Source organism: Phaenicophaeus curvirostris, chromosome 5 (assembly GCF_032191515.1).
Source record: "Phaenicophaeus curvirostris isolate KB17595 chromosome 5, BPBGC_Pcur_1.0, whole genome shotgun sequence".
Lineage (NCBI taxonomy): Eukaryota > Metazoa > Chordata > Aves > Cuculiformes > Cuculidae > Phaenicophaeus > Phaenicophaeus curvirostris.
In genome coordinates, this window is record NC_091396.1 from 12987414 (window position 1) to 13014410 (window position 26997).

The 26997-nt window shown below is 43.1% G+C and overlaps 1 protein-coding gene across 4 annotated transcripts in view; it reads left to right on the top strand.

Moving 5' to 3' along the window:
- Positions 1-2011: 2011 nt before the first annotated feature.
- Positions 2012-26997, top strand: part of DENND2B (DENN domain containing 2B) — a 181182-nt gene continuing 156196 nt past the window's right edge. For 2 of the 4 annotated variants that reach the window (XM_069857607.1, XM_069857605.1), the window contains exon 1: positions 2014-2219. The gene's annotated coding sequence lies outside the window, so the exon portion shown is untranslated. Of the gene's footprint in view, positions 2220-26997 lie in introns of all 4 variants that reach the window. The other 2 variants (XM_069857608.1, XM_069857609.1) reach the window with 2 other exon arrangements.

Here is a 26997-nt window from a genome sequence, read left to right on the forward strand (position 1 = left end):
AGGGAAAGAAAATTGTATTCATATTTTATTCCTGCCAGGTACTTGCAGCAGTAGCTGTTGTTCTGGAGGTAAATTATTCCTTGTGTGTTGAAATTTAAACTCCCACCGTTTTTTGATGTTTGGTGACACAGTACTCCTTTTGCAGCTGAGTAAATACATCTGTCCCAAGAAGGCTGACAGCTGAAACAGCTTTTGCTATGAAACACACATTCATATCAGAATCCAGATGAGGGTTCCCCTTACTTCCTGTACATTCTCTCTTTTGAAATATAATGGAGGTTTGTGAAGTGCTGGACATTTACACCAGATTTTCTTGTGTGGGATGGCAGATCAGAATATCTCAAGACAATATATCTTCTTTTGTTGATGAGGTGGTGAAAGCCAAGAACAGCTTATCCTGAGTGCTTGGCTCTGGGTTCAGAGAAGTATCCTTGTGAAGGAAAGCTCGTAAGCATTTGCCTTATGCTGAGTACCATTTTGATTCCATTTCAGTCAATGGAAGGAAAGTGAGTGTGTGCTTGAAGTTCAAGAAATGTGCCATGCTGGAATTTGCAAATTCCAATTACAGAATATACATGTCACTCTTCTCTTTATTTTTCTTCTGTTCCTATTGTCATTTGGTCAATATATTGTGAAGTGACTTGTTTTATAAATATGTAATACTTCAAGATTTAGGTGCAGTCTTTGTGGTTTGCCATACTCATGGCTCTGCTAACAGCTAGCATCCTGCCTCTTTTTGTATGACTTTTCTATCAAATTTCTTGTGTGGGTTACTCATCTCTTAAACCATCAGGAACACGTGGACAGGTGTGCCAGGGAGCTGGTCCAGACAATACTGTTTGTGGCCTACATGGAGTTCACATGCATTATCGCTTGTGCCACGCAGAGACTGTCTTCACCCTCTGATATTGATTGAAGAAATAGTTACTATTACAAAAAGGGGAATATTTTTTATTTAAGCTAAAGTAGAGTTAAATTTCATCTAGGTGACCGTGTTCTTTGAAAGTTAGACAGAATGTCCCTCTAATAGCATATTTTCTTTAAAACTGTGTTTTTCCAGACACTGTTAATTCCTTGAAGATTATAATGTCTTGTGTGAAGTATGATCTGTGCTGAACAGATGTCTCTTCTTCTATAATCTCATATGTTTGCAGCCTTTCCCCATCTCAAAGGAAAGGTCAGGCAGAGAGCTGGAGCCAGCTCCAAATTAGCAAGTTTGGACTGTTGCAAAGTTTCATAATAACATTAAAACTAGTGCTTGAAAAGTAATAGAATACGCATAAGATTTCTGGGAAAGTTTATATGCATGCATGTAAGTGGGAAATACATTCTGTCCCTAGCTTTTGCCTCCTGGCATGCGATTGATGGAGATCGCTCCTTCACGTTGCCCAGGCCTAATAAAGGATGCTTGCTTTCTAAAACGAGTCTTGGAGAGTTTTCTTTGCTGGCATTTTCGGTATCTGTACGCATATCGCCCTGTGTCCCATATCGCCCCGTCTGGGCCAAGCTCATCACCCGAGCAGGGCATCTCCCTCCCCGGTGCGCAGAGCATCATCGTTCTGCTGGTCCCAGCGGGCTGGATCGGAGCTGTGGTGCCCGCAATGAAGTTCAGAGGCGTGACACCGCCTCCCCCCCACCCTCTTCCTCCGCAGGTACAGTTAGTTCGGGGCTACCCCGGCAAGGAAAAGGCCGGCGCCCCGCGTCCCGGAGCTCTGATTGAATCCATCTGCTCGGCCGGGCGCAGGAAGCGCCGCTCGCTCTCCTTCCTTCCTTTCTTCCCCGGCTCCGCGCGGTTTTTTTTTTAAAACCGAAAAAGAAGCGATATCCCTCCTCCAGGGTAGAGGGAAGAGGACTGTAGGGCTCGGGGAGGGGGGATCGTTCTCCCCTCCTCGCTCTGCCCATCGCATCTCCCCGCGGACCCGCCGCTCCTCCCGGCTGTTCCCGTTCCCCCTGCTCTCGGGACCCGCTCTGGGGGCGCAGGTTTCTTTGTTGGCCGCCGGGTGACTGGTTCCCATTAATCTCCCGCACTGGCCGCGGTCGTCTCCACTTCCTGCCTTCGCATACTTCTCTCCCCCTCGATCTCAGTCCCTTCCCTCCCCTCTTCCCTCCCCCCTTTCTTTCTCTCTCTCCCTCTTCCCAGCTTCTCCAAAAAAAAAAAGAAGCCGCCGGCACGGGGGCTGCGGGCGTTCGGCGGCGGGAGCGCACCCCGGCGGGTCTCGGTAAGGGCGGGCGAGCAGCGGCGGTCGCTCCTCGGGACCTGGGGAGCGGGGCTGGAGGGGCTGAAGCCTCCCGGGATGCTCGGGGGCTCCTCGGGCCACGCGGCTGCTCGAGTCCCGGGGCGGAGAGAGGAGCCGGGGCTGGAGCGCCCTGTGCCACCGCCGTGCCTCCCGGGACGCGAGTTCGCGTCCCGGGAGGCACGGCGATGGCACAGGGCGAGGACAGAGGCGACCCCGAGGGACGGAGTTATCTCTCTGCAGCCAGAGGGGCTCTGATCCGGAGCTGCGGCACCGCTTTTCCCCTCTCGCATCGTCTCTCCGGCTGTAGCCTTGGCGTGTGTGTTAAAAAACGTAGAGGGGAGCCACCAGCGGAAACCCGAGGATCCCAAGTCAGAATTAGCTGAAGAGCTAAGGGAGATGCTCCAGCAGTTCACTCGGTGGGAAAATCAGATGTAGCGCTCTTGGCTTGGTACCAAGTATTTGCTGTACAGAGGAGCAGCGGGTCACTGCAGTCAGAGAGCCTTCTTATGTTTACTTCAGTTTTGTCACTCAAATGTGCTTTGAATGTTAATAGTCAAGCAAAATGAAGCTGGGTGCGTTGTATTATTGCATGGAGTACGTCAATAGTAGTGTTTGCTACACCCTTGTTTTATAGTAGTGTTTGCTACACCCTTGTTTTACTGTTGCACTGACTTTTGGGAGTAGGTTTTCTATAACTTTTATTCTGAGTAGGCAGTCTATGCCTTCAGTCAGATGTTGAAGAATTCAGTAAAACCCATCAAGAGTCATCAAAATTTGTGGAAGATCAAGAATGAAATTGTTAGGTATAGTTTGATTTCTGATGATGTGGAGTAGGATGAATTAAAATGAGGTTGATTTGTCTTTGAGAACTGATAATGTTTTGATTATTCATGATTAATATATAGTCAGTAGATGAAAATATTCCCTATAGCGGAAGGGTCAGTCAACAGACCAAAAGCAAAAGTATTTTATATTTTTATATTATGTGGTTAAGGTGAGACTTGGGAAAATCATGTATGTTTAGGAATGTCAGAATTTAACTTTCATTTTGATGATCAAGTTAAGTAGGTGACACACTGGAAATGTGTTGCCAGGCTGAACAGTGAGAGTGAGATTTATGGCTTTGGTTGTTACTTTCCCTCTTGCTTTAAGATTAGTTATTTAAAGGAAAACTGCAACACATTTAAGCAATTATGTTTAGTTTACATGATTTTTCTATCCAGTTACCTAACGATACAGTGGAGCACCTTTTAAAGGTAGCTACAGTCCATACACCGCTAAGAGCAACTAGTCTGTCAGGAAACTTCCATCTTGCTTCTGGAGTAGAACCAGTTGCCTCTGAGAGTGCGGAGGAGTGGGGAGCAGGGCTTCTTGCGGAGGGGTGATAGGGTGGGTGGTACTGGGCCACAGCGACTGTCCTGCTCCTACAAGTACATAGCATGTATTCTTCTTCCATATGCAGAAATAAGGCAGTCCTGCCAGCCTGGCTTCTTGTGTTCCCTTCAGGGTGTTAAACTCTCCCAGCCAGCTTTCTTAGTGTAGTCACTGCCATTCCTGGTGCTGGGTAGGAGAGGTGCCTTCTGTTCCCTCCTACTTTAACAGCATGTTTGTGCTGTGGTTTCCAGAATTTGCTCCAAGGAGCTCAGACCAAGAGTTGCCATTTTCCTTTAAGTTTTTTTTTTTCCTTTAAGCTTTTTTGCTGTTAAGACTTTTAACATATACTTTAGTTCTTCAAGGAGCGTGTGACCTCTTATTATTGGTGACCCTCTAAACCATTGTGTAATCTGTTGACTGTAACTTACCATGCCAACTTAGTCTCGGTTGGGAAGTCTTGCCAAGGACTTGATGGAATAGCATGATTTTATCCACTTTATTGTTTTCATTGTGTTTCATAAACATCTAAGACCCTCTGGGAAGAATCACTGGGGCGGCTGGGCCTCCTTTCTTTAATTGCTGGTTAAATAAGTGTTGCCAGTTTTAAAAAAATAATGTGGTATGTAGGATCTCAGAATGCCTGGAACTGCTAAGCGCTCATGTTTAGGAAGCAGGACTATTTTTAGTGTAGGGGCTTTTAAAGAAATGATACTAGCCTCTTGCGAAGAGGTCACTGAAATGCACTGAAATGCCTGCTTTTAACTGGAGAGTAAAACCGAGTTTCCCACAGTTGAGTAAAGCTAAAGAACCGGATTTGTACTTCTCCTACTTAACTGAAGAGGGAGAGGATGAACTTTTTGTTAGTTTACAGTAGTGGGAGTGAGTAGGACTAAATTCTTATCATACAAAAAGATATAAAATACGGGTCTTGGTGAGATGCTTAGCTTTCTGATTCCCTCCACTAAGTGTCTGCAACAGAGTTGTAGGACTGAAAGACATTTAACACTTTCTGAGCAGGGATGGGAACTGAATGTCACTCATGGGCTGTCTTTGTGGGAGGTTACAACTGTCTTGAATGGATCCCTGGCTGCCATCCTCATCTATAGCGAAAAGAACTGCGGTAAAACTTAAAAATAAGAAAGAAGTATGGATGCGGAAAACTTGGGGCTATTTGGGATCCTAAATCAATTCTGAATACGGGACTGAGATTATTAAATAAATTTTTCTGGATCCAGAGGAGACTTTCCTCAACTCGGATGAGAAAGATGGCGACAGACTTTTTCAGTAGAGCCTATAGTGATAGCAGAACTACACTTTATGATTACAGTGTTTTATGATGGGGGTGGTGAAACACTGGAATATATTGCCCAGGGAGATGGTAGGTCCTCCATCCCTGGAAGCATTCAAGATCAAGTTGGGCATGGCTTTGAGCAACCTCATCTGGTTGAAGATGTCCCAACTTGCTGTAGGGAGGTTGGCCTCTAAAGGTCCCTTCCAACCCAAACCATTCCGTGATTCTATGATTCTCTGATCTGCTTGGGAAACAGAAGTTCTTGGTTTTGATGTCTTGAGAGAATGTGGTTTAGGTCAAAGTTACCACTGTGTGCTAGACCCATCATGTCGTCAATGTGGTCTTGAGTAATCTAAATATGGTTGATGTAACCCAGTCTCTTGCAGGGGAGAGGACCAAAATGGGGACTGATCAGACTTTCAAAATGTACCAACTGATAGCTGAGTCAAGTCGAGTTTCAGTCTGAACTTCATTGATGTCTTGTTCAACATAAATTTAGTTTAGATTAGGAGTTACTTCTTTCTTTCTTGCCCCCACCCCCTCGAGTCCTGAATGCCGTGTGGATTAGTTTTGTCTTTGTGCTGTAAAGTATGTGCAACTGTTGCTTTTCAGATTTTTTGGTCTGCAGTTGGGATTTAGTTGGCAGCACAGATTGAGGCAAGTTTGGGGAACTGCATGCAAATATTTACATTCTCAATTTGGCTTAGTCCTTGTGCTTGTAAACACTCATAGTCATATTGAACTTTGGTGAGTTTTTAAGTGGCTTTCTGAAGCCTTGGAGAGCCACACCCTACAAGACCTGAAATCCCCCCTTTTGAGAAGAGTTTTGGATATGTTTTTTGGGTGTACGTAAATTGTACAGCAGCTGAGAGTTAGTACTCATTACTCTTGACCCCAATCCGACTACAAAATCTTTTCCTGTATCTTTTCATGCAGAAATGCCTTATACAGATGAGATGTATCAAGTTAAATGTCATGAAAGAGAAATCCTGCCCACCTATGAGCTGCTGTGCAGACTCCAGAAATCCTGGCCTCCTGTGCTGTTCTAGAGCTCTTCCCTGGTAGAGAGGGACTGTGGTGAAGATCCTTCTCCCTCAGTAGCTACCGTTTTCCTGGTCTTTGCTGTTTGGATGTGAAGAAATGAAGTTCAAGAACTAATTAGAATGCTGGGGATGTTTGCTCATAGAGAATCAGATTTAAGTACTCTTTTCATTCATATAGGCTTTGAAATGCTGTTGGATTTTATTAGAAGCTTTTATTCATAGGGACTGAGCCAAAAAGGGTTTTTTTCTGTATGAGCAATTGGAACTTAAGTCCACTTTACCGCAAACAGTAGAGATAGGGATCAGCTAGTACATTAATATTTCATGGCCAAACCACCCTCTTGTTTGGATATGCCTTCCAGTTTGGGTCTGCTGCAGTTTACTGGAGTTTGAAATTAGGTATGTTAGTTTAGTTGCAGAAAACTTGAGTCTCTAGATAAAGGTTATTGAATTACCATGAGTTACAGTAAGCATTCCTACTCACTATTTCAAGTCTGTAACTTAGTTTGGAAGAAGACTACATTAGCTTAATCCACAATGAACATGTTTATCGTAACCTAACTTTGTTCTCTGTCTGGAGTGCATACCCAGATATTTAGAACTGTTCAGGTAAATGAATGCTATAATTCACATAGCCAGTGCTTTTGTTACATTCTGCTGTAAGCTTCTGACCTTGGAGAAACATTTGTTAAGGTGAGGAACACAGGAAAAGAGCAGATGTTCATTTTTAATGCCACCTTTCACCGTTCTTTGAAGATATGTTTGTTTGAGCTGTATCTGTCTGCTGAAAACCCGTCAGCTGCTGCAGTGTAGCTGACTGAGCCTTCAGCAAATTTGTGCAAATGGAGAAATCCTTAAGGACATACTGAAAGCACAGTGGGGTTTTTGTCAGAAATGCACCCTGTATGTGTTCGCACACACAAGAACGGGATGTTAGTTCAGTGTAAGTATATCTGTCTCCTAATTTCTCTTTAAAATGAAGATGTACAAATGCTATGAACATTTAGTGTTAGCACTGGTGCCAACACAGGAAACCAGGTCTTTGAGTTGGAACATTTAACTTTTTTTCCCCAACTCCCACATTATTAAAAACACTAGTTGTGTAAAGTTTTAATACTATTATTCACTTCATTGTTTTGATAGGGTCATCACACTGAATTAATGGTTTGCATTTTTTCCCCCTTAAGAAAAAGATTAGTTGTCTTCCTGGGACATCCAGTCACAATCAGAGGACAGATGCTAACTGGCTAGCATTGTGCAAAGCACCCTGCGCAGCTTGCTATTCCAAGTATTAGGGCATAGACCGAAGTACTTTAGCTGAGCTGCCCCGGAAGATCTCACAACCCTTCAGCGGGGAGCAGATGTTCCAGAGGCGGACTCTGTTTGTTGTTATGAGAAGTCCTTCAGGTCAGGAGATGGATCTGTCTCTTGACATTTTTGCTTTCAACATTTTTACTTCTCTGAGGGAGTGCAGATAGTTTTTGCAAGGCAGGGTGGAACGAATGAGAAACTCTAATGATTTTGATCCTTTGTCCTGGTGGAAACTCTTATCACTCAAGGTCACTGGAAAGGGAAATATATTTGGCCTGAACTCATGTTGCTTTCTGCCTGGGCATAGTGTGGTAAATAAAAATGAGGCATATTGACTCACTGTGTGTGAAAACGCTTCTTATTTGTGCTACAGGATTGTAACGACTGGAATTTCCAGTTTGCCTCATCTCTTAATGCAGGCTCTAGGCTCACAAGATCCTGTTGGCCAGCGTGGTTCAAATGAGCTTCATTAACTGGGAATATTGTTTTGAATCTATGGCAGACCAGCAAAGTGCAAAAGCTTACCAAATTTTCTGCGTGGGAGTTGGCTCTGATGGTTTCCATTGCTAAGTTGCAAATTGGGCAGCAGTTTTACACCACAGCCTGCTTTTACTCTGTGCTGTATCCCTGCCGTGTGGCACTTATGGATCCTCCTCGGCTTTAATGGCACAAACTTGGTTAGAATCATAGAATCACCAGGTTGCAAAAGACCCACCGGATCATCGAGTCCAACCATTCATATCAAATACTAAACCATGCCCCTCAGCACCTCGTCCACCTGTCCCTTAAACACCTCCAGGGAAGGTGACTCAACCACCTCCCTGGGCAGCCTCTGCCATTGCCCAATGACACTTTCTGTGAAAAATTTTTTCCTGATGCAAGTCTGAACCTCCCCTGGCGGAGCTTGAGGCCATTCCCTCTTGTCCTGTGCCCTGTCACTTGGGAGAAGAGGCCAGCACCCTCCTCTCTACAACCTCCTTTCAGGTAGTTGTAGAGAGCAATGAGGTCTCCCCTCAGCCTCCTCTTCTCCAGGCTAAACAACCCCAGCTCTCTCAGCTGTTCCTCATAAGGCCTGTTCTCCAGCCCCCTGTCTGGTGTTGGTATTAACAGACTTCAGGATATCTTCTAAGCCTTCCTCCCTGCTTTCACAGGTGTCGTGCTTTAGTTCTACCCTCCCTAGTGCCAGGTATTGGTGCTGAGGGGTTTCCTGCTGATTGGCTCATTGCTTTATTATCTTCTGAACCAACACCTTGAGTGGAGCCCTCTGAGGTTTTTGCTGCTGTAGTTGCAGAGCAGCCTGCAGAGGTATTGTTCTTTCTCTAGAGATGTCCTGGGAAGCAAGGGGGGATGTCGCTGGGTGGTACAGATGCCTTCTCATGTGATGCCAAGGTGAGCTGGGGATAATTTTCATTGGCCTGCTTTGCTTTTCCTGTGGTTATGTAACTTGGACAACACAGGTGGCTCCCTAGAAAAATAAAGAGATGTAATGGCTGTCAGACCCCTGCTGTTTTATGTGCAAGTAAAGCTTCATCTAAACCCCTCTGCTTTGGGAAAACTTGGTGTTAGGTCCCAGGGAAGCATTTGTTGTTCTTTTTTCTTTGACTTTTCTTAGTGTGTTTCTTGTCTTCTTTCTCTTGAACGTCCACCTCAAAGCTTTAGTTGTGTGCATTATACCATTTAGTCGTGCTGCTGCGTGTGGGCTGCATGTAAGATCTAGATTTTGTGGGTACCACATTAACAGTAGCTTGGGATTCATTAGGCTCTATGAAGGGCATAACTGGTGAAAGAGAGACTCTTCATTCGCCTGTGAGCTTCTTGTCAGTCATAGACATTCTCTCATAGCAGCTGTCTGAGCTCCAGGAAGTCAGCTGGTGACATATTCTTCTGCTTGGCCTTTTTTTCTGGTGTTCAGATTTGTATTCAGTGAAACACTAAGCAGGATGTTGGATTGTGCTTTAAAATCAGGATCATGTAAAATTTGTTTGAGATTCAGCTTTAGTTCTGGCTCTGTTTGCCACTGAGTTATCTCCCTGCAAGACTATTATCTCTGGGCTGGAGAAACTAACAGTGAAGTTGATGAATGTGCAGCTAAGGTGATGTCTCCCAAATGAAACAGAACGAGAGCCGTGAGGTTTGCAGTGATAAGCACATGCTGCAGAGAGAGAATAACAATGGAGGGTAAAAAGTTACGAGAAAAATACTGCTTGTTTATCCATCCACCTCCATGAGATTGCTCCTGGTGGGTGAACACTGCAGGATATATTGCTGAAGGGAAATGATTGTCTTATCTGTTCAACTGGGGAACTGTTGTACAGTGTGATATTTCTGGCAACAGAAAAACTGAAGAGGTTAATTCCTAGTATGAAAGCACAGCCTATAAGAAAGATGAGAGAATTTACTTTCTGCCCTGGGTGAAACTGTTTTCTCTTTTGAAGATTAATGGTTCAAGTCATTATCGTTACTTTTAGCGGAGAGCAAAATTATGCACAGAGCGTATGAGATGAACCAGACTGCAGTTTTTGGCATATTAGTATTAACCTAGTACTGCTGTGAATGAACTGATGTGATAGAGGAAAGCGTGGCCTATTCTTGAGTTTGGAGAGATACTAGAGCTTTTTTGCCTTGTAGAAATGTATGTGAGCTACTGTGCTGGAGGTATGCTCTGGAAACAGAATAAGAAAATTCAGTGATATAGTCATGTGAGAAATTAAAATATGTAATGAATTTTGAGGGACATGCATATTTATGAGCCCATGGATAATGGATAAAACAGCAGGAATCCAGCTCTGGACTCAGGATGGTTTAACGCTTTGTCTTCGACCAGAACTTCCTTTTCCTTTTGCCCTATGCCTTGTAGCAGTACAGCCTGGCAACCACATCTGCCTGTCCAGCCCCGACAAAGATGTAGTCAGAAGGTTAGCTGGGGTGGTGACTACACTTAGCAGCATGATTTAGACCAGGTGAATTGTCCCAGCATATAGGCGGTATCTATTCAACTCTTCCTCACCTGGTGCTGGATTTCTGGCTGTGACTTTTCAAATTGTTTCTGAATCCAACTCTCTCTTGCCCGCTCCCCCTGCCCCAACTTAGGCAAAGAGTAAAAGGCAAGTACATGTCAGCTATTTTGAAATAATTTTTTTTTGTGGAGGCTTAACTTCACACTACGTGTTAGATGGTCAGTGGAAGACTTTTTGATCCAAGGCTTATTGACATGAATTATTATTTTCCCATACACAACAAAGGGACTTATCTTTGTAACTTCTGAAAACTGAATGCCCGAGTCCTACGCCTGCGGCTAATGGAGATCTGCCATTCTCGTCTCAAGGCATATCATGTGGATTTTAAAAATCTGGATGATAAGGGCTTCTGATGCAAATTAAGATTGGTGGTTTCTGGAGTAGGGTAAAAGATAAACCCTAGGAGGCTCATTCAGACACATAATTTAAAATGGCAGAAAGATGATATGATGCATCAGTGTAGCATCTTTCATTTATAAATCTAAAAGCATTTAAACGTGAATGAATGAGAGACTGTTTAATTTTTAGTTGAGGAGAAGCATCAATACAGATGGAAAGATTCACAGAGGTAATCCTGGGAACAGATAAAATCTTTTGCTCCATTTTCATTTAAGTTTTAGGAAAATCGGAGATATATTGTGAGGCAAAATACTTTCTTTTATCTTGAGCTGGAAATAAATATCCAGAGTAGTGCTTTTGAGATAACAATACTGTTGCTGCCCTTCAGTGCTTCAAAAGGCTTGTTATTTTTTTTCCAACTAGAAGGTGATTTCAAATGAAGTTATGTAATTTCAAAATTTGTATGATTAGGTGGCAAGATGAGCAGGATAGTTTAGGCATCTTATACCATGTTTCTTTACTTAATCTCAAATATTTTTAATGGACTAGTCTGTATATTGAGGTATGAAGTTACCAGCCCCCCCCCCCCCGCCCCCCTTATTATAAACCTATGCTGAGAGGCAAAGATGCACTCTTAGATATCAATGTGCAGCCCAGGCTTTCATCTTATGTAGAGTATATTTATCATAACTATTCAAAAGATAGCAATTTATCCATATAATTTCACAAATATTCCAACAGCATTTTCTGTATGCTTTCTAAATTAGCTGTAAATTCCTTTTTATTCATAGAAACAGAGGCTAGCTTTGATACACAATTTAGCACAGCAGATGTTTCGGTTACCCCTGAACTTCATTTTGAGCAGAGAGAGGAGGAGACAAAAGACCCTTTCTGCCTTCACAATTTCCTATCTTTATTCATGGGTTCTCAGCTGTCTACAAAGCCTTAACCAGGCTATATTGAAATAGAATAAAAAACGTTCTGGCTTTTTGTGCAACCCTGCTGAGATTTTCCAAGTCACTTTTGAGAGTTAGATGCTCATTTTCCATTAAAGTCAGTTTGAACCAGATACAAAAATCCTTAGTGTGGCTTTGGCCTAATTGTTTAACAATAAAGTATCCACATGTTCTTAAAGGGAACTTGGAATCTTCGCATTGAAAATGTGATTAAGTATTGCAAGCAAAAGCCAGGAAATTATTGTTTCAATGTCTTCCTTGTATTAAAGGTACTTCTGCGTGTCTGTATATATCTCTACTGAATGGGAAAATTGCCTCTTTCTTAAAACAATTTTACTCCAAAATATTGCTTTACTTTTGTTCTTGGGCTGGGAAGAAAACAACTTTGCTCTGTAATGCGAGTGTTTTTATACTCTTATCCCTTTGATTTTTATCCACTCTGCGAATAATCACCCATAAAGAGGAGTGTGTTCATCTTTCTCCAAAAGAGAATAATTTCTTTTTCAGAGGCAGCTGCTGTTAATCACAAAGTCTACGGAAAGACATAAATCCAGGTAAAGAGATAGTAGCTTGCAAATCTCTTGTCCTGTTCCCTGCTTTGTTGTTTACTCTTGGATCCTCTAAGGCATTCCATTACCTGCAGCCTCAGTTTCTCTGTGCATTTGTAAAGGGGTAACTAATATCTCTCTACATATTCCTGAGATCTGTGTATTAAAGAAGCAAAAATCTACTAGATCTTTGTATTAAGGTATATGATATATACCTTTGCAGTTTGTTGCATTTCTTTCCTAACCTGGAAAAGATGTGATGGGCTGAAATTGCGCTCTGAAGGCAGTTTTAGTGTAAAGTTTCAGTGAGCGGAAGATTGAGCCTGAAAAGGGCATGTGACTTGGGGAGCTCTGAACTTATGAAGTACCTCTTGTTTGCCCTGCACTGACACCTCTAGCCAAGCAAAGAAAAGGTGTCAACATTGGAAGGAGCTGCAGCTATGCTCCTTTGCCAAATATGAGATGAAGCCCTGAAGGAAGGAATAGCAATGATGTATGACCTAGCAAAGAGTATTCAAGGCTACTCCCTTGAAGTAGCTGGACCCTCCAAGGCACCTGAAAATTCACCAGCTGCCAGCTGGGCACTCTTGTTAGAGGCTTAAGGCATACAGGTTTTATAGGCTTATTAAAGCAGACTGTGCAAGGGCTCTGTTATTTTTTTGTGATGAGGTAGACGTTCTGACTTTCCTTTTTCCCCTTTGCATTTCACGTTGTCTGGTAATCATAGTATCCATCAGGTTACACTTCGATTTCAATGAAATAGTACAAATATGTTTACAGTTAAGCATGCTATATAAATACCTGATTTTACTGCTTTATTAAACATGTAACAAATCTGTTTAACAGCCACCTAATAAGAAATGGTGTATAGGTCTCTCTTGCACATTTACTGGGCTCTAAAGTTTTCAGGTTGAGGTTAAATTTGGTTTTAGATAACACTTTCTCTGAAAAACCTTTCCAATAACCTTATGTCTTCCTCAGTCCCCTGGATTCTGTAGGAAATCTGTTATATTTTTATGTATGCTGCCTGCTTGAATTGCTAGGGTGACCTCAGTTCACTGAAGCAAATCTCACTGCAACTTTTCTGAAATACATTTTTACACAGTGTAAATAGATTGCACTTCAGTCAAATTTTTTTGAGCTATGTGTATAAAAGCCAGAAGGAGGAGAATAAGCAGGTAACAGGAGCCTTATTTACATCCTCAACCACAGCTGTAAGTTTTTCTCCTGTCCCCCTGTTGTGGAAGGGGTGCAGGCTGGCTAAGTGAGCTGCATTCTTTTCCTCTCCCAGTAATTGCTCTGGTCCTTTCCTAGTTATGTAGACATCTTCATAGAGTCTGGACCAGGAATTGATCTTTCATTACAGCACTTTATTGTATTTACCAAAAGTTTCTTTCAGTATCATACTAGATTTGTTGCTGCTCTGGAAACTCCTTTCCCTGTAAGCTAATGGGGGGAGATGGTTTAAACCATCTGGCTGGCTGGGTGGCAGTTTCTGACTCGGATGGGGAAAGAAGGAACAGGGACAAAGTGGCTTCAACTCATGTATTGTGAGACCGAATGGAGGTGATTTTTAGTATACTTGCCACTTGTTTTCCTCAGAGCTATTCTGTGGCCTGAGGGAGTAATTTCTGCGAAGTCTCTTGGTTTAGGCAGTTTGTGACCTGCCCTCTGGCCCCACAGCTGCTCTGTCCTCAGGCTGTTTGGGCATGTCTTTATACGGGCCAAATGCCAATTGCATTCTTGGGACTGAAACCCCATGTGGTTTTTTTGAGCTAGAAGAAAAAAATACTGAAAAAGTGTCTGTCTTTTATACTTTGTAAAGGGTGTTGTTCAAAATATGGGAAGTAGACATTTAAACCTTGAACTATAGCAATACTTGAGTTATCTCAGCAAAATGCAAGCACATTAAAGTGTATGCAAACAGCACAATAATATGTTTCTTAGAAGAGGGTAGTGAAGTAATGGGAAAAAATACCCAACAAGGTGAAAATGAAGTTAGGTCTTCCCAGTGAATTTGTTTCCCATTTGGAAACCTGATCCATAGAATGTTTTCTCTAGTATGTTTAGTAGCAACAGCAAATAAGTTGAAAAGCAGGGAACAACATGTTTTTTTCATTGCTGATACTTAACAAGATGAGTGTTATGGATCCTTCTCTAAGGCTGAGTGATGCCCAGTTGTTGTCTACTTAGGAGCACAGTTTTAGGAAAGCCAATACCTTTAATACATTGGTTTTCTACTACATTTGTCTAGAAAGCAGCTTCTGGGGGGATCACTGCACTGTGGGGTGTGTGCTCCTGGTTGGAATTTGTAATGACCACCTACAGTGCTTTTCCTCGCTGTCAGGATGAATCTCAGTCATTTCTGTGGTGATATTTGAATGACTGATTAAGAAAAGTAGCCTGCATCCCGCTCCCCTGTTTCTCAAGTATTTCTTATTCCACTGAATGTAAAAGGGTAAAAAAAAGTCCCAATATTATGGAGTCTTATCCTTGCTTAAAAGCAAATATAAATTTGTTAACAGGATTGGAAGCAGTGTACAATCTGCCTTTGAATTAGGAGTAGTGGGTTTGGCAAAGCAAGGCATGTGATGCACAACTAGTTTTTGCAAGGTCCTTTAAGACTTTCTGACTAAATAATTTCTCATGAGCGAAACAGTACTGGGAAAGGCTCACTATGTGGGTAGGAGACCTCCCAGGAGCATGTTTGGTTCTGTGATTCAGTGCATGGCATTTGTCCCCTGAGTAGAGAAGACGTGTATCAGTGGTTCAGCAAGGAGCTGAGGGCACAGTCCTCTTGGAGACGGTGGTTTTCAAATGAGATGTGGATCGGGTGCTGGACTTAAAGTAACTTAATACTTGTGCCAGTCTGCCTGAAGACTTATTACATCTCTTAGATTTAAACAATCATTCTAGGCACTCTAAGCTCACAAGAATGTAATAATGATTGCCCTGCAACATTAAAGTGTCATCTAAAGATAACACAAGCTCAGCCCACCAACACAATTAAACAATCAAAACCAGTACAGATTGAGTTAGCCAGTAAATCAAACCATGAAAAAGCCTCCTTTTTGCCCTTACCAACCCCTACAGAGACTAGTTTCTTTTGAATCCTCCTTGGAAGATTACCAAATTTGGAAACATGGATATTTCTGACCAATTTGGCATCCAGCACGGGATGCTATTTAAATTCTGCTTTGGTTAACTGCACTTTTGCTTCCACAAACTTCCCCCATTGCTCTAAATGGATACAATTATACTTTTTCCTTTCTGCTCTCTATACTTCTGTGGCTCTGTACTGTTAAATGAGTATTATGCTTTGCTCCAGACACAGGTGTATTTCAGCTGTAGATGAAGTAATCTGTGTGAGTGTCTGCTTTTCGCTATTTATGTTTCAAAGGTGCTGCAAGGTTGCTAATTTGTTAAATGCTTTGAAATTCTTCCTTGAGGAATATCATACGACTTCAAGCAGTGTTTCAGTTAATGAAGGCAAAAAGGTGTTTCTTGTATTTGTTTTTAAGTCTTCAGGTCATACTTCTGCAGGTGATAATACCTATCTCCACTACAGTGCTTTTCATTGCAGTTCTCTGAAGTGCTTTGCAAAGCTCATTTGTGCCATTGTTAAAGCTGCTTGAAAATTTTGGGTTAAATGAAGTAGTATGCTTCTAGAAGCTATGCTAAAGCACATGGAAGACGGGAAGGTGATTTGAGACAGCCTGCATGGCTTCACCATGGGCAAGTCCTGCCTGACCCAACCTAGTGACTTTCTATGATGGGGTGAGCACATAAGTGGACATGGGAAAAGCAATGTATGTAATCTGTCTGGACTTCTGTAAAGCTTTTGACGCATTTCCCTACAACATCCTTCTCTCTAAATTGAAGAGATATGTATTTGATGGGTGGTCTGCTTGGTGGATAAAAAATTGCTTGAATGGTTGCATTTGGAGAGTAGTGGTCAATGGCTCGAAGTTTAGATGTAGTGTGACAAGTGGTGTCCTTCAGGGATCTGTGCTGGGACCAGTGCAGTTTAATATTTTCATTGATGATAGAGAGATCAAGTGCACCCTCAGCAAGTTTGCAGACGACACCAAGCTGAGTGGCGCAGTTGTCACACCAGAAGGATGGGACGTTATCCAGAGGGACCTGGACAGGCTGGAGAAGTGGGCCTGCATGAACTCATGAGGTTCAACAAGGCCAGGTGCAAGGTCCTACATCTGGGTCAGGGCAATCCATGGTTTCAGTACAGGATGGGGGATGAAATAATTGAGAGCTATCCTGCAGAGAAGGACTTGGCGGTGCTGATTGATGAGAAGCTCGACGTGAGCTGACAGTGTGTGCTTGCAGGTCAGAAGGCTGACTGTATCCTGGGCTGGATCAAAAGAAGCATGGCTGGCAGGTCGTGGGAGGTGATTCTCCCCCTCTACGCTGCTCTTGTGAGACCCCACCTGGAGTATTGTGTCCAGTTCTGGAATTCCCAACATAAGAAGGATATGGAACTGTTGGAATCGGTCCAGAGCAGGACTACAGAGATGATCAGAGGGCTGGAACACCTCCCATATGAGGACGGGCTGCGTGAGTTGGGCTTGTTCAGCCTGGAGAAGAGAAGGCTCTGACGAGACCTTACAGCAACCTTATAGTACCTGAAGGGGTACAAGAAAGCTGGGCAGGGAGTTTTTAAAAGGGCGTGTTGTGATAGGACGAGAGGGAATGGCTTTAAATTGGAAGGGGGAAGATTTAGACTAGACATTAGGAAGAAGTTATTCACGATAAGGGCTGTGAAGCGCTGACATCAGTTGCCCAGAGAAGTTATGGATGCCTGGAAGTGTTCAAGGCCAGTTGGATGGGGCTTTGAGCAGCTTGATCTAGTGGGAGGTGTCCCTGCCCATGGCAGGGGGATTCGAACTGGATGATCTTCCAACCCAAACCATTCTACAATTCTGTGATGATTAAAATACGCTATTTCAATGATGCCAAACACTTTGTGGAATTAAGTTGAAGCTAAGAGAGCTTCCTAAGGAGCTAGAGCGGGCTAGAGGCCTAACCAAAACTGAAACAAACCCAGTAACAGCTTTTTAATGGGAAAATGGATGCAGCAGAACAATTTTCTTATTGTACAACATGAGTGTTGGGTTTGGGTTTTTTTTCTCATTCAAGCATTATATAAAAGCAAAGAATGAAACTGTGAATATTGTAATGTCCTTAAATGACTATAGCCAGTATCTGCATTTTGTAGATTAAGAAATCAAAGCAAAGGAAAATAAAATAACTTGCACGACTGGAGTTGCCTAATATTACAAAGGTGGAGCTGGGTTTTTCAGTCCTCTAGCTACAGAGCTACGTCTCTGTTACTTCACCACAGTTAAACAAAGTACTTTCTTTACCACTTTTGCATAAGCTCTCTTATTTTCTTCCAGAAATTAAACTTATGGTTTCAAGCAAATCAAAGTGTGTAGATAAATAATGACAGTGAATTTCTCCTGGTCAAAGAATGGTAAGATAGGTCTACCTTTAGCTTTAAATGCTTACGCTGTAAATGAGAACAAAGCATTAACTGTTTAATTGTTGATATATTGCAACAAACTTTCTCAGATTATAACAGGAGTTTGGGAGCAAAGGTGGAACTGGAATCAATTGTCCCAGCCAAGTAACGCTGTGTTGCCCCACTCTATCTGCGTTCTAAAAGACAACACTTACTCTGCACTACTTTACGGTTTATGAAGTGAGAACAAGGTACTGCCTTCAAGCCAGAAAAGGTTTTCCTCTAACAAATGGCAGAGATTCAATGCCCCATTTATTGCCTTGATGTTTTTTTTTTTTAGCATTCCAGTTTGCAGAGCTGTCTCCAGAGGTTTCTAAAGTATGCATGAATAAGAGAAAAAAAACTCATTCCCATTTTCTTTTGGGAATGTTGTTGATTTTAGCTTTGGGACAGGCCCGACTATCTCTCCAAACTCATCTTTCATTCCTCTTGGCGGGAACTGCAGTGGCCTCCTACCTCACCTTCTGCTTTCCCTTGCATTTTGTCTCTATACCTTCATCACCCGTGCCATTCTGTTCACTAACAAGTCCATGGTCTCCGTGGATGTCTGTTCCATTGGCTGACTTTTATTACCTTTACTCATATTCCAATGTTGTCTTACATGCACCAGTGAGTGATTGAAGCCAGGTTTCTTGATCTTCCTACATGGATAAACTATGCGTGTGTAAGCCATAACAAAGGTCTCTATTTGGTTGGAAAAGACAGATATAAGAAGTGGACAGGACGAGGAGAAATACATGTTAGCTTTAATCCATTACTGGTAGTGTACTAAAAAGTAGTCAAATATGTCATCCTCTAACAATTCTCAGAGCTTGTAGGGTAACTGGGCTCTAAGCAGGTTTGTGGAGCTTTGGTCTTGAAAAATTATGTATGGGAATCTTCATCACATATGGGAGAGAAGTTATGTTTACATCCCAGAAAATAAATGAGATGCTAACTTGAATAGCTTTATAGTGTGGAATGTCTCTCCTTCATTGCTTTACATAGTTCAGTGCTTCCCCTTCTCCATGTCCTCATGCCCAAAGAATGCAGACAAATAGCTGAAAAAGGTTTGTCTCTAGTGCTGTTAGGTCATTAAGGTTCTTGGCCGAAAAATATCCCTGACCTCCCTGGTCAGAGGAAGCCGCATCAACAGCAATAGATTTAAGGAGATTATAGCTGGTATATCTCAGTTGTTGGATATGAGGCCCAAGGGTGCCTAAGGGGATACAGCAACACTTGCTGTAATTCTTGCTCTCATTGTTCTCATCCTTAAGCACGTGTCCAGTAAGAACCTTTATGCTTCATTTTCTGTGAGGGTAATGCCTGCAAAGATAGAGAGGCATTCTTCTTGTGTCTGTGTTTTTGTAAAACTTTGGGAGACTGCCCGTCAAAATGCTGAGAATGGAGGGTTCAGCTCTTTGAAGGAAATGGGCATCAGTTATGCAAGTGTGTAATTGATGCTGAACTGATTGTATCACAAGTTTTTGCCTTTCAAATTTCAGGGCAAACTACTTTGAACAAATCCATGCATGTGGACAGTGAAGCATTTTAATTTTTCTGTTGGCAAGCCATTGGCACAGCTTTCTGCTATATGGTTAATGTCTCCAAGCAAATTTTTCCTGAACTGGAGCTGCCCTGGACCTTGCTGCACAAATGAACCTTTGACAGGTGTGATCTGAGAGGCAGTTTATGACAGGCATTCAAAATCCTGTCAATCTGGCACCTGAAAACCTAATACTTGATCAAAGAGAAGCATCAAGAGCCAAATCCCAGCATCTGAGGTTTCAGCCAGCAAAGTGGGATTCTGCAGGAAGCAAAAGAAAAATCTTGTGGAGTATTCTATATTCTGCCTGCGTTACAGGAGGCTGCTTCTATATTTCTGAATATAATCAAATACCCTAGATTCCATAAATTGTTTGCAAAGAGATCGATAAGAAAACAGTGGTGGCGTATGCCATATCTCTGTCTTCCTCATGCTGAATGCTCCTGGTCCTTCACTCTTCTCACTGATCTTTTGGAGTTCTCTCTGCATTGTAGCTCACTGGGGTCTGCCCAAGTCATGTTTTTAACCTTTAGGACCCAAAACTTCTAACATTGGATTTGATGGCAAGAGGGCTCAGGGGAATATCTTTTGCGTTCTTAAAAATTCTTCTGTTTCTGTTTTCTTGTTTGTGGCACTCCCCCTTATATACAGACCTCTTCCAAACTACTGGCTTGCTTATTATTTCCCCTACCCCCTCTTTGTATTTTAAGTAATCTTTCTTGCTTTTGGCTTCATGCTCCTCTGAAGAATGCTTTTATTCTGTCTTCAGTTGCCTCATTCACCTGCCTTCACTTTTTGTGTTATTTGTACTGTGTTGGGTTTTTTCTTTTTTTGAGTCTGTCAAGAAATTATTTGAATCTTATTGCTTCATTAGAAAAGCTCACAGTAAAGCACTTGATCCTTTTTCCATATGGAAGGTAGAGTACACTGACTGTGTATAAACTGAGCCCTCAGCAGAGATTCTTCTGACGCTGGGAATCCTTTTTACTTGTCTCTCTGAGCAGCTTGAGAACAGTAATCGAAGAACATGTATCCTAAATGCAAATCAATGTGCAACTCACATATGTTAATTGACAGGATAGTGCTTTACTCTTTCTGATAAAGAACCCATATGTGGAGAGTTGACATAATCTTCCTCTAATGGCTGATACCTTATTAGTTTTAGATAAAGTCTATTTTCTTTGTTATTGTTGTTTCTAGTCCCAGCCTTTCCTGTGTTGTGATCCTTTCTGTGAACAGGAAATTTTATGTCTCTGTAATGCAGTATTTATGTTCAAAGGAAGATGTTAGCTTGCAAAAGTGCCTTTCCTGTTCACTATATCTGAGTTTGTAATCAGGGATATTTTGAAAAATAGAATTCTCCACTGTCTCTGCCCACTTGAGTGGGAAAGGATACGCTGAGTTAGCAGAAGCCAGAGTCTCCTCTGTGCTTCTCATATAGGCACAGGGGGTCAGGAAGGGCATTGTGTATCTTTACCAGAGCAGATGTTCCAGCTAGTCCTTGTAATAATACTTTGCATGTGCGTTAAACTGTAAACTCTTCTGCTGTCTTATAGTTGCCTGCTGAGTAATGGGGACTACTCCTCTCTGGAGACTTAGTAGTGCAAGATAGGGATATTCTGCCCTGCAGCATCTTTCATTTAAAGCTTTCCAAGCACTGCTTCCATCTGGCAAGATAAAATAAAGCTTTCCATTAAGGCAGCCTCCCTGTGTCCTGCCTTCTGTCCTGCACTGTTTTGAGGTATGGTTGGGAAGATTCCCAAAGAACCCATAAAAGTGTCCTTGGGTGGTGGCACTGGTGAACTTTATTTGTTGAACCAAATACAATGACGTGAAAAGCACACTGTTGCATTTGTATTTTCATGGCATCCTGCTGTCGTACCCTTTGTATGGTAATTACATTTATGCATGCCAAAGAGAAAGACATTTCTGTATTAATGAAGAGTTTGAGTGAATATGTGTTTTGGAAAAGGGGGGGGAAGAGTGTTTTCCCTGAATCTGTTTCTTTAGAACCAGTTGACACTCTGCTTACACACTAAAGGAGCATAAAAATAAACTTGGTTAAGTGTATGTTTTTGGTTTTGAATATTAATCAGAGCTGCTGAGAAGCCCACGTGCAGAATCTGTTTAGATGAAAGAGCTGGGGAGGGAGAGGTGTAAATTACTGACCCAAGCATCACCCCCCCTAGCTGGCCTTTCCACTCTAATACCAGCTCAGTCACTGGCTTCATTGGCATGTCGCAGATTTCCAGGGACAGGTATTGCCAATCAACATGAGCTCAGGAAATGGTGTTGTTCTCCTCCAGTTTTCTCACGTTTGGTGTTGGATATATATACAGTGCTCACGAGCTGTCCTGGCAGGAATGGCTCAGGATGTGGTGAAATCAAGTTCCTGCTGCAGGGAGGTTACCTTCCCACCCCATAGCGGTGCAGTGGTACCTCAGGTGTCAACAGCCCTTGAAGGGTCCTCTTGGGCAGTCAGAGCCAATACTATTGGGAAGCGGATGTATCTCTTTTAAATATTGCAGCAGGTTAACGTCTTGACCCTGTGGTTCTGTTTGTTGGGAAGCTGTTCCAGGACTTTGCTAGTTCAGTGGTTAGAAACGTTTTTCTAATTTCCAGCATAGGATTATTTGTGGCTATTTTGTTTAAGTTGTTCTCAAGTCAATGAGAAGAAAACGAACACTGAGTGTGGTGAATTAGGTCTATCTTGAACTTATAGAAGAAGCTTGCCGAGCACGTCACAGTGTTGACCTCGCAGCATTAGCCTTGTTGACTCTACACTTACCTGAAAATATTCAGTGCAGTGCTCATGTCCTTCAAAATGAAGGAATGTGTGTCTGGTCCCAAGCTTTGAGAAGCCCGTGGAAAGGCCCACGTTGACTACGGTGGTCTTAAGAATTAAGCCTTACAAGGTCATAGAGCTGGCGCCAGATGCGTCTCCCACCCACGGTTCAGGCAGTGAACATGTGTGCGCAAGACTGGTGCCATTATGAGAGAGTTCAAAGGGAGATGCACAACCAAGGAGAAATTTTCATAGGCTGATTTGTGCCTTAACAATATACTTTCATACAGCAGCCATCTGTACTGTGCGGTCTCTCCAGAGGACAGAACATCAGACGTGGCCTTGTCCCTCAGGATTACAAGTTGTACACAGGTTCCCTGGGGGCTAGGATGAAGTTACTGCATGTGGGGTTCCTGTGTATTTATTTTGTGAAAGTCTTGATCAGGTTCTTTAGGTCAGGAGCACACAGCAGCTTGCTTGCTTGTAGTTTGATCTGGAAGAAAGGTCTTTGGTAGCATGTGTTTTTGCAGTAAACACAGATATTTTTTGGGAGTGAAGCTGAAGTGTAGGTAGCATGTACTGGCTCATACAGAAACAGTAATTGGAGGAATGGCTATGGAGCGGGTTACGAGTTGAGCTAGTGAATGGGAAGATGGTGTTCTCAAACACTATAAACTGTTGAGAAAAGCCTGACGTGCAGATGAACGTGCTGATACTTGCTCCAAGCAGATATCAGAAAGTTTTGATGGTGTGAAACCTTGTGGCCTGTGCTAGTGGATCCCTTTTAAGTTGTTCTTGTTTTTAATCTCCACAAATGCCATTTTTAAGGTATGAATTCCTCTGATTTGCCAAACACAGCTAGTGTAGGCCAGGGAGGAGTTGACCATCAGTAGGTAGGATGTGATGTCTGAGCACAGAGTTGGTCACATCCTCAATCCCTGTCTCCCCAGGGAGATTACACCTGTGTCATGCCCTCAACATGGTGGTGGCATCCTTTAAGAAGGAGTTGTCAGCTTTCACACAGGGAGAAAAAAACATAATTCAAACTACGAATGGCCATCGAACACCTCTTATTTGTATCATTAGATGTAGCATTGCAGATGTTTGGGTCAGGGTGTGCTGGTCTGCTCTTCCAGTGTTCATTGTCCAGTCTGGTTGGTTTCACTCTTCATCTTTATGCATCTTTTAGTGGCTGTTGTTTTGTGGTCCACATGCTGCTGTGTTTTGCTGGCAAGTGAAGCAGGAAGGTTTGCTCTGTGTACAATTACAGTGGCTAAGGACATTTAAAGTGAGAGTGAGGAGTGTTTTCTCACAATGTGCTCTTACATGACGTGATTGTGTGAGGTGGTGGTTGATAAGTACAAAAGAAAAAAGCATCTTTTCATTCTTAGTCTTGTCAACTTTACCAGTTTTTATGTGAATTTTTTTTTTTATATTAGTTGGGTTTTTTTTCCTTCTTTTAAGGTCCATGTTCCTGAAGCTTAGTAATTATTACAAGTCTTGACCCTTTCTGGCTTTTATAGCTACGTGGGAAAGCTTGGAAACGTGAGTTTTGAAGACTTAAAACCTGCAAAGCAAAGAAGGGGTTCAGTCTTTATTTGTACCTAAAATTTAGTCATTTGTTTAGGTTGTCTTACAGCATCTTAGAGACCTGTCTCTATGACATGTCTCTCATTCTCGCTGTCTGCTTGCTGATATGGTGTCAGAGGGAGAGCAGGAGATGAGACTGTGACTCAGCCTCCCTCCCAGCGAGTTGATAGGGTTGACAGAAGAAAATTGGGTCTACCTGGAGCGGTGAAGCAATTTCATTCACTGACTGGAAAGGAACTGGAACCATGTCTTGGGGCAGGGGGTAAAGTGATGTCTTTCATTATCCTTAACACAGATGAGTATCTATAAGGGATGGTCAAATCCACATCTTTGTGCAATCATTATTATTTACAGCATGTCTGTTTTCCTACTGATGTCACTGGAAATATATTTAATATTGCTACCAGCTCTTAGCATGGTCAAAGATTTTGCCAGAAGAGAACCTGGTAGTCCAGAATTCCAGCTCTGTGTAAACAAACAAATATTTCAGTAAATCCCTCAGAATGGAAGCTGGGGGTCTTGGCATGACAAACCAACCCATAAAAAATGGATTTTTTTGTTTATTTGTTTTGCATTTGATTTTAATAACGGGCAAAATTGTCCAAGCAGGAGGATCGCATGTACTGTATGCAATTTGTTTAAAGAATGCTTTCTTTAGAAGGAGGGATGTGGAGGGAGGAAGAGGAGAAAAGGAATAACTTCTTGAAAAGAATCTTCTACTGCTTTTGTTTTCCATTTAAAATGACGTGCTGACTGGTAACCTGGAAGCTTTCTCGTACATCAAGATAATACAGCCTTATGACCCTCCATTTTACTCCTGTTCCAGTAACTGCAATGAAGGTGTTTGATCAGGGCTGTTTGATACCCAGACACAACCTTCCTTTACTAACTGCTTTTCAGAGCAGAGCTTTGCAGGAAATCACATGTTGTTGTGCATTGAAACTTTTTATCCCTGCCAGCCACCCAGATGAGGCTAGTCTAATTGGCTTCCAAGGTTTTTAATTGAGAACAAAATATTTTGAGGTTTAATTTTCAGACCCATGAAGATGTGATTGCTCCTCGGCACCTTTCACTGCCTATCCAGTTTTATTTGGTAGAATGCGAACAGGTTGAAAGCTTTGAAGTGGGTTGTTTTTTTCTCTTGGAAAAAAAAAAAGAGTATCCATCCAGTGCTCCCTTAACCCTCCTCTCCTAAAAAAGCCTTTCCAGGATTTGAAGTTCTGTAGAAAGTTGCCTGTTGGTTCAGACAGTGAGGCATGCGGGAATAAGATCTTTGCGTCAATAATAACCAAATGAGCAGGGTGTAGCTGGTATCTGTGCTGCCTGGTATTTGGACAGCCTGTTATTTGACTGCTTTGTTACAGCATTAAAACTGGGCAGATTGAATCATAGAATAACCAAGTTGGAAGAGATCCACCGGATCATCGAGTCCAACCATTCCTATCAAACACTAAACCATGCCCCTTAGCACCTCGTCCACCCGTGTCTTAAACACCTCCAGGAAAGACAACTCAACCACCTCCCTGGGCAGCCTGTGCCAGTGCCCAATGACCCTTTCTGTGAAGAATTTTTTCCTAATGTCCAGCATGAACCTCCCCTGGTGGAGCTTGAGGCCATTCCCTCTTGTCCTGTCATCTGTCACTTGGGAGAAGAGGCCAGCTCCCTCCTCTCTACAACCTCATTTCAGGTAGTTGTAGAGAGCAATGAGGTCTCCCCTCAGCCTCCTCTTCTCCAGGCTAAACAACCCCAGCTTTCTCAGCCGCTCCTCGTAAGACCCGTTCTCCAGCCCCCTCACCAGCTTTGTTGCTCTTCTCTGGACTCGCTCCAGAGCCTCAACATCCTTCTTGTGGTGAGGGACCCAGAACTGAACACAGGATTTGAGGAGCGGTCTCACCAGTGCCGAGTACAGAGGGAGAATAACCTCCCTGGACCTGCTGGTCACACCGTTTCTGATACAAGCCAAGATGCCATTGGCCTTCTTGGCAACCTGGGCACACTGCTGGCTCCTGTTCAGTCGCTGTCAACCAACACCCCCAGGTCCCTCTCCTCCAGGCAGCTTTCTAGACAGACTTCTCCTAGTCTGTAGCACTGCACAGGGTTGTTGTGCCCCAAGTGCAGGACCCGGCATTTGGCCTTGTTAAACCTCATGCCATTGGACTCTGCCCAGCGGTCCAGCCTGTTCAGATCCTTTTGCAGAGCCTCCCTACCCTCCAGCAGATCAACACTTCCACCCAGCTTAGTGTTGTCCGCAAACTTGCTAAGGGTGCACTTGATGCCTTCATCCAGGTCATTGATGAAGACATTGAAGAGGGCTGGACCCAGCACTGAGCCCCGGGGAACCCCACTTGTCACTGGCCTCGAGCTGGATTTCACACCATTTCCCACCACTCTCTGGGCCCGGCCAGCCAACCAGTTTTCCACCCAGGAGAGTGTGCGCCTGTCCAGGGCAGAGGCTGACAGTTTCCGAAGCAGAATGCTGTGAGAAACTGTGTCAAAGGCTTTACTGAAGTCCAGGAAGACCATGTCCACAGCCTTTCCCTCATCCAGCAGCCGAGTCACTTTGTCATAGAAGGAGATCAGGTTAGTTTGGCAGGTTACTGGGCAGTGCTCTCTGTATTGAAATGACTGTATGCTCTGGGTCAGCTTTGGAGCCTGGTGGCTGGTGTGGTGTTGGCGTTTTTGTGGATACATGAATGGCAGGAACAATCTTCAGCCTTGAAGCGTCTGTGGACAGTGTCTTATTGGTCATTTCAGCACCTGATGAGCAGGTGCAAACACATACTTGGGTGTCTAAAACCTTGGCTAATGGTAGGCATAAACTGTGACTTCAACCTAGATACTACTCAGTTAATGAAGCCGCCTGTATTCAGTGGGTGTTGTTCTTTGTAGAGAGGGTTACCTTGCATTACCTTAAGGTTCCAGTGTTAACCTTGTATAGCCTGATATGCGTGCGTTTGGTTTTAAAAAATTTAGAGGGCATTAGTTGTTTCATCAGTGGTCTGAGTCTGCAGGTCGCAGTCCCAGCTTTATGGGCATCACAAGAGTGTGTCACCTACGAATGGTAACTGTCTGGCTTATTAATAATGACTTCACAGAATCACTAGGTTGGAAAAGACCCACTGGATCACCGACCAAGAAGCTGCGTTTTTGTTTGAGGTAGTGGTTATTCTAAACACAATAAGTATATTTGAATTGTCCTGAATGGTTCCTTGGGCTCAGAGGAAGAGGGTGTGCCACTGTGCCCAGACTGGGTGTCAAACCTACTGTCTCGGGTGCTCCAAGTACAGAGGAGGGGGAGCAAGGGCCACGGGCTGTCTTCCTGGGCAAGGCAGGGACTCCTCTGAGCTGGGGAGCATTGTTGCCTTTCTTTGGACATGGTCCAGCATATAATATGGAGCGTAGTGATGCACAGGTTGCATGTGTTAGAAAGAACTGCAAGTGT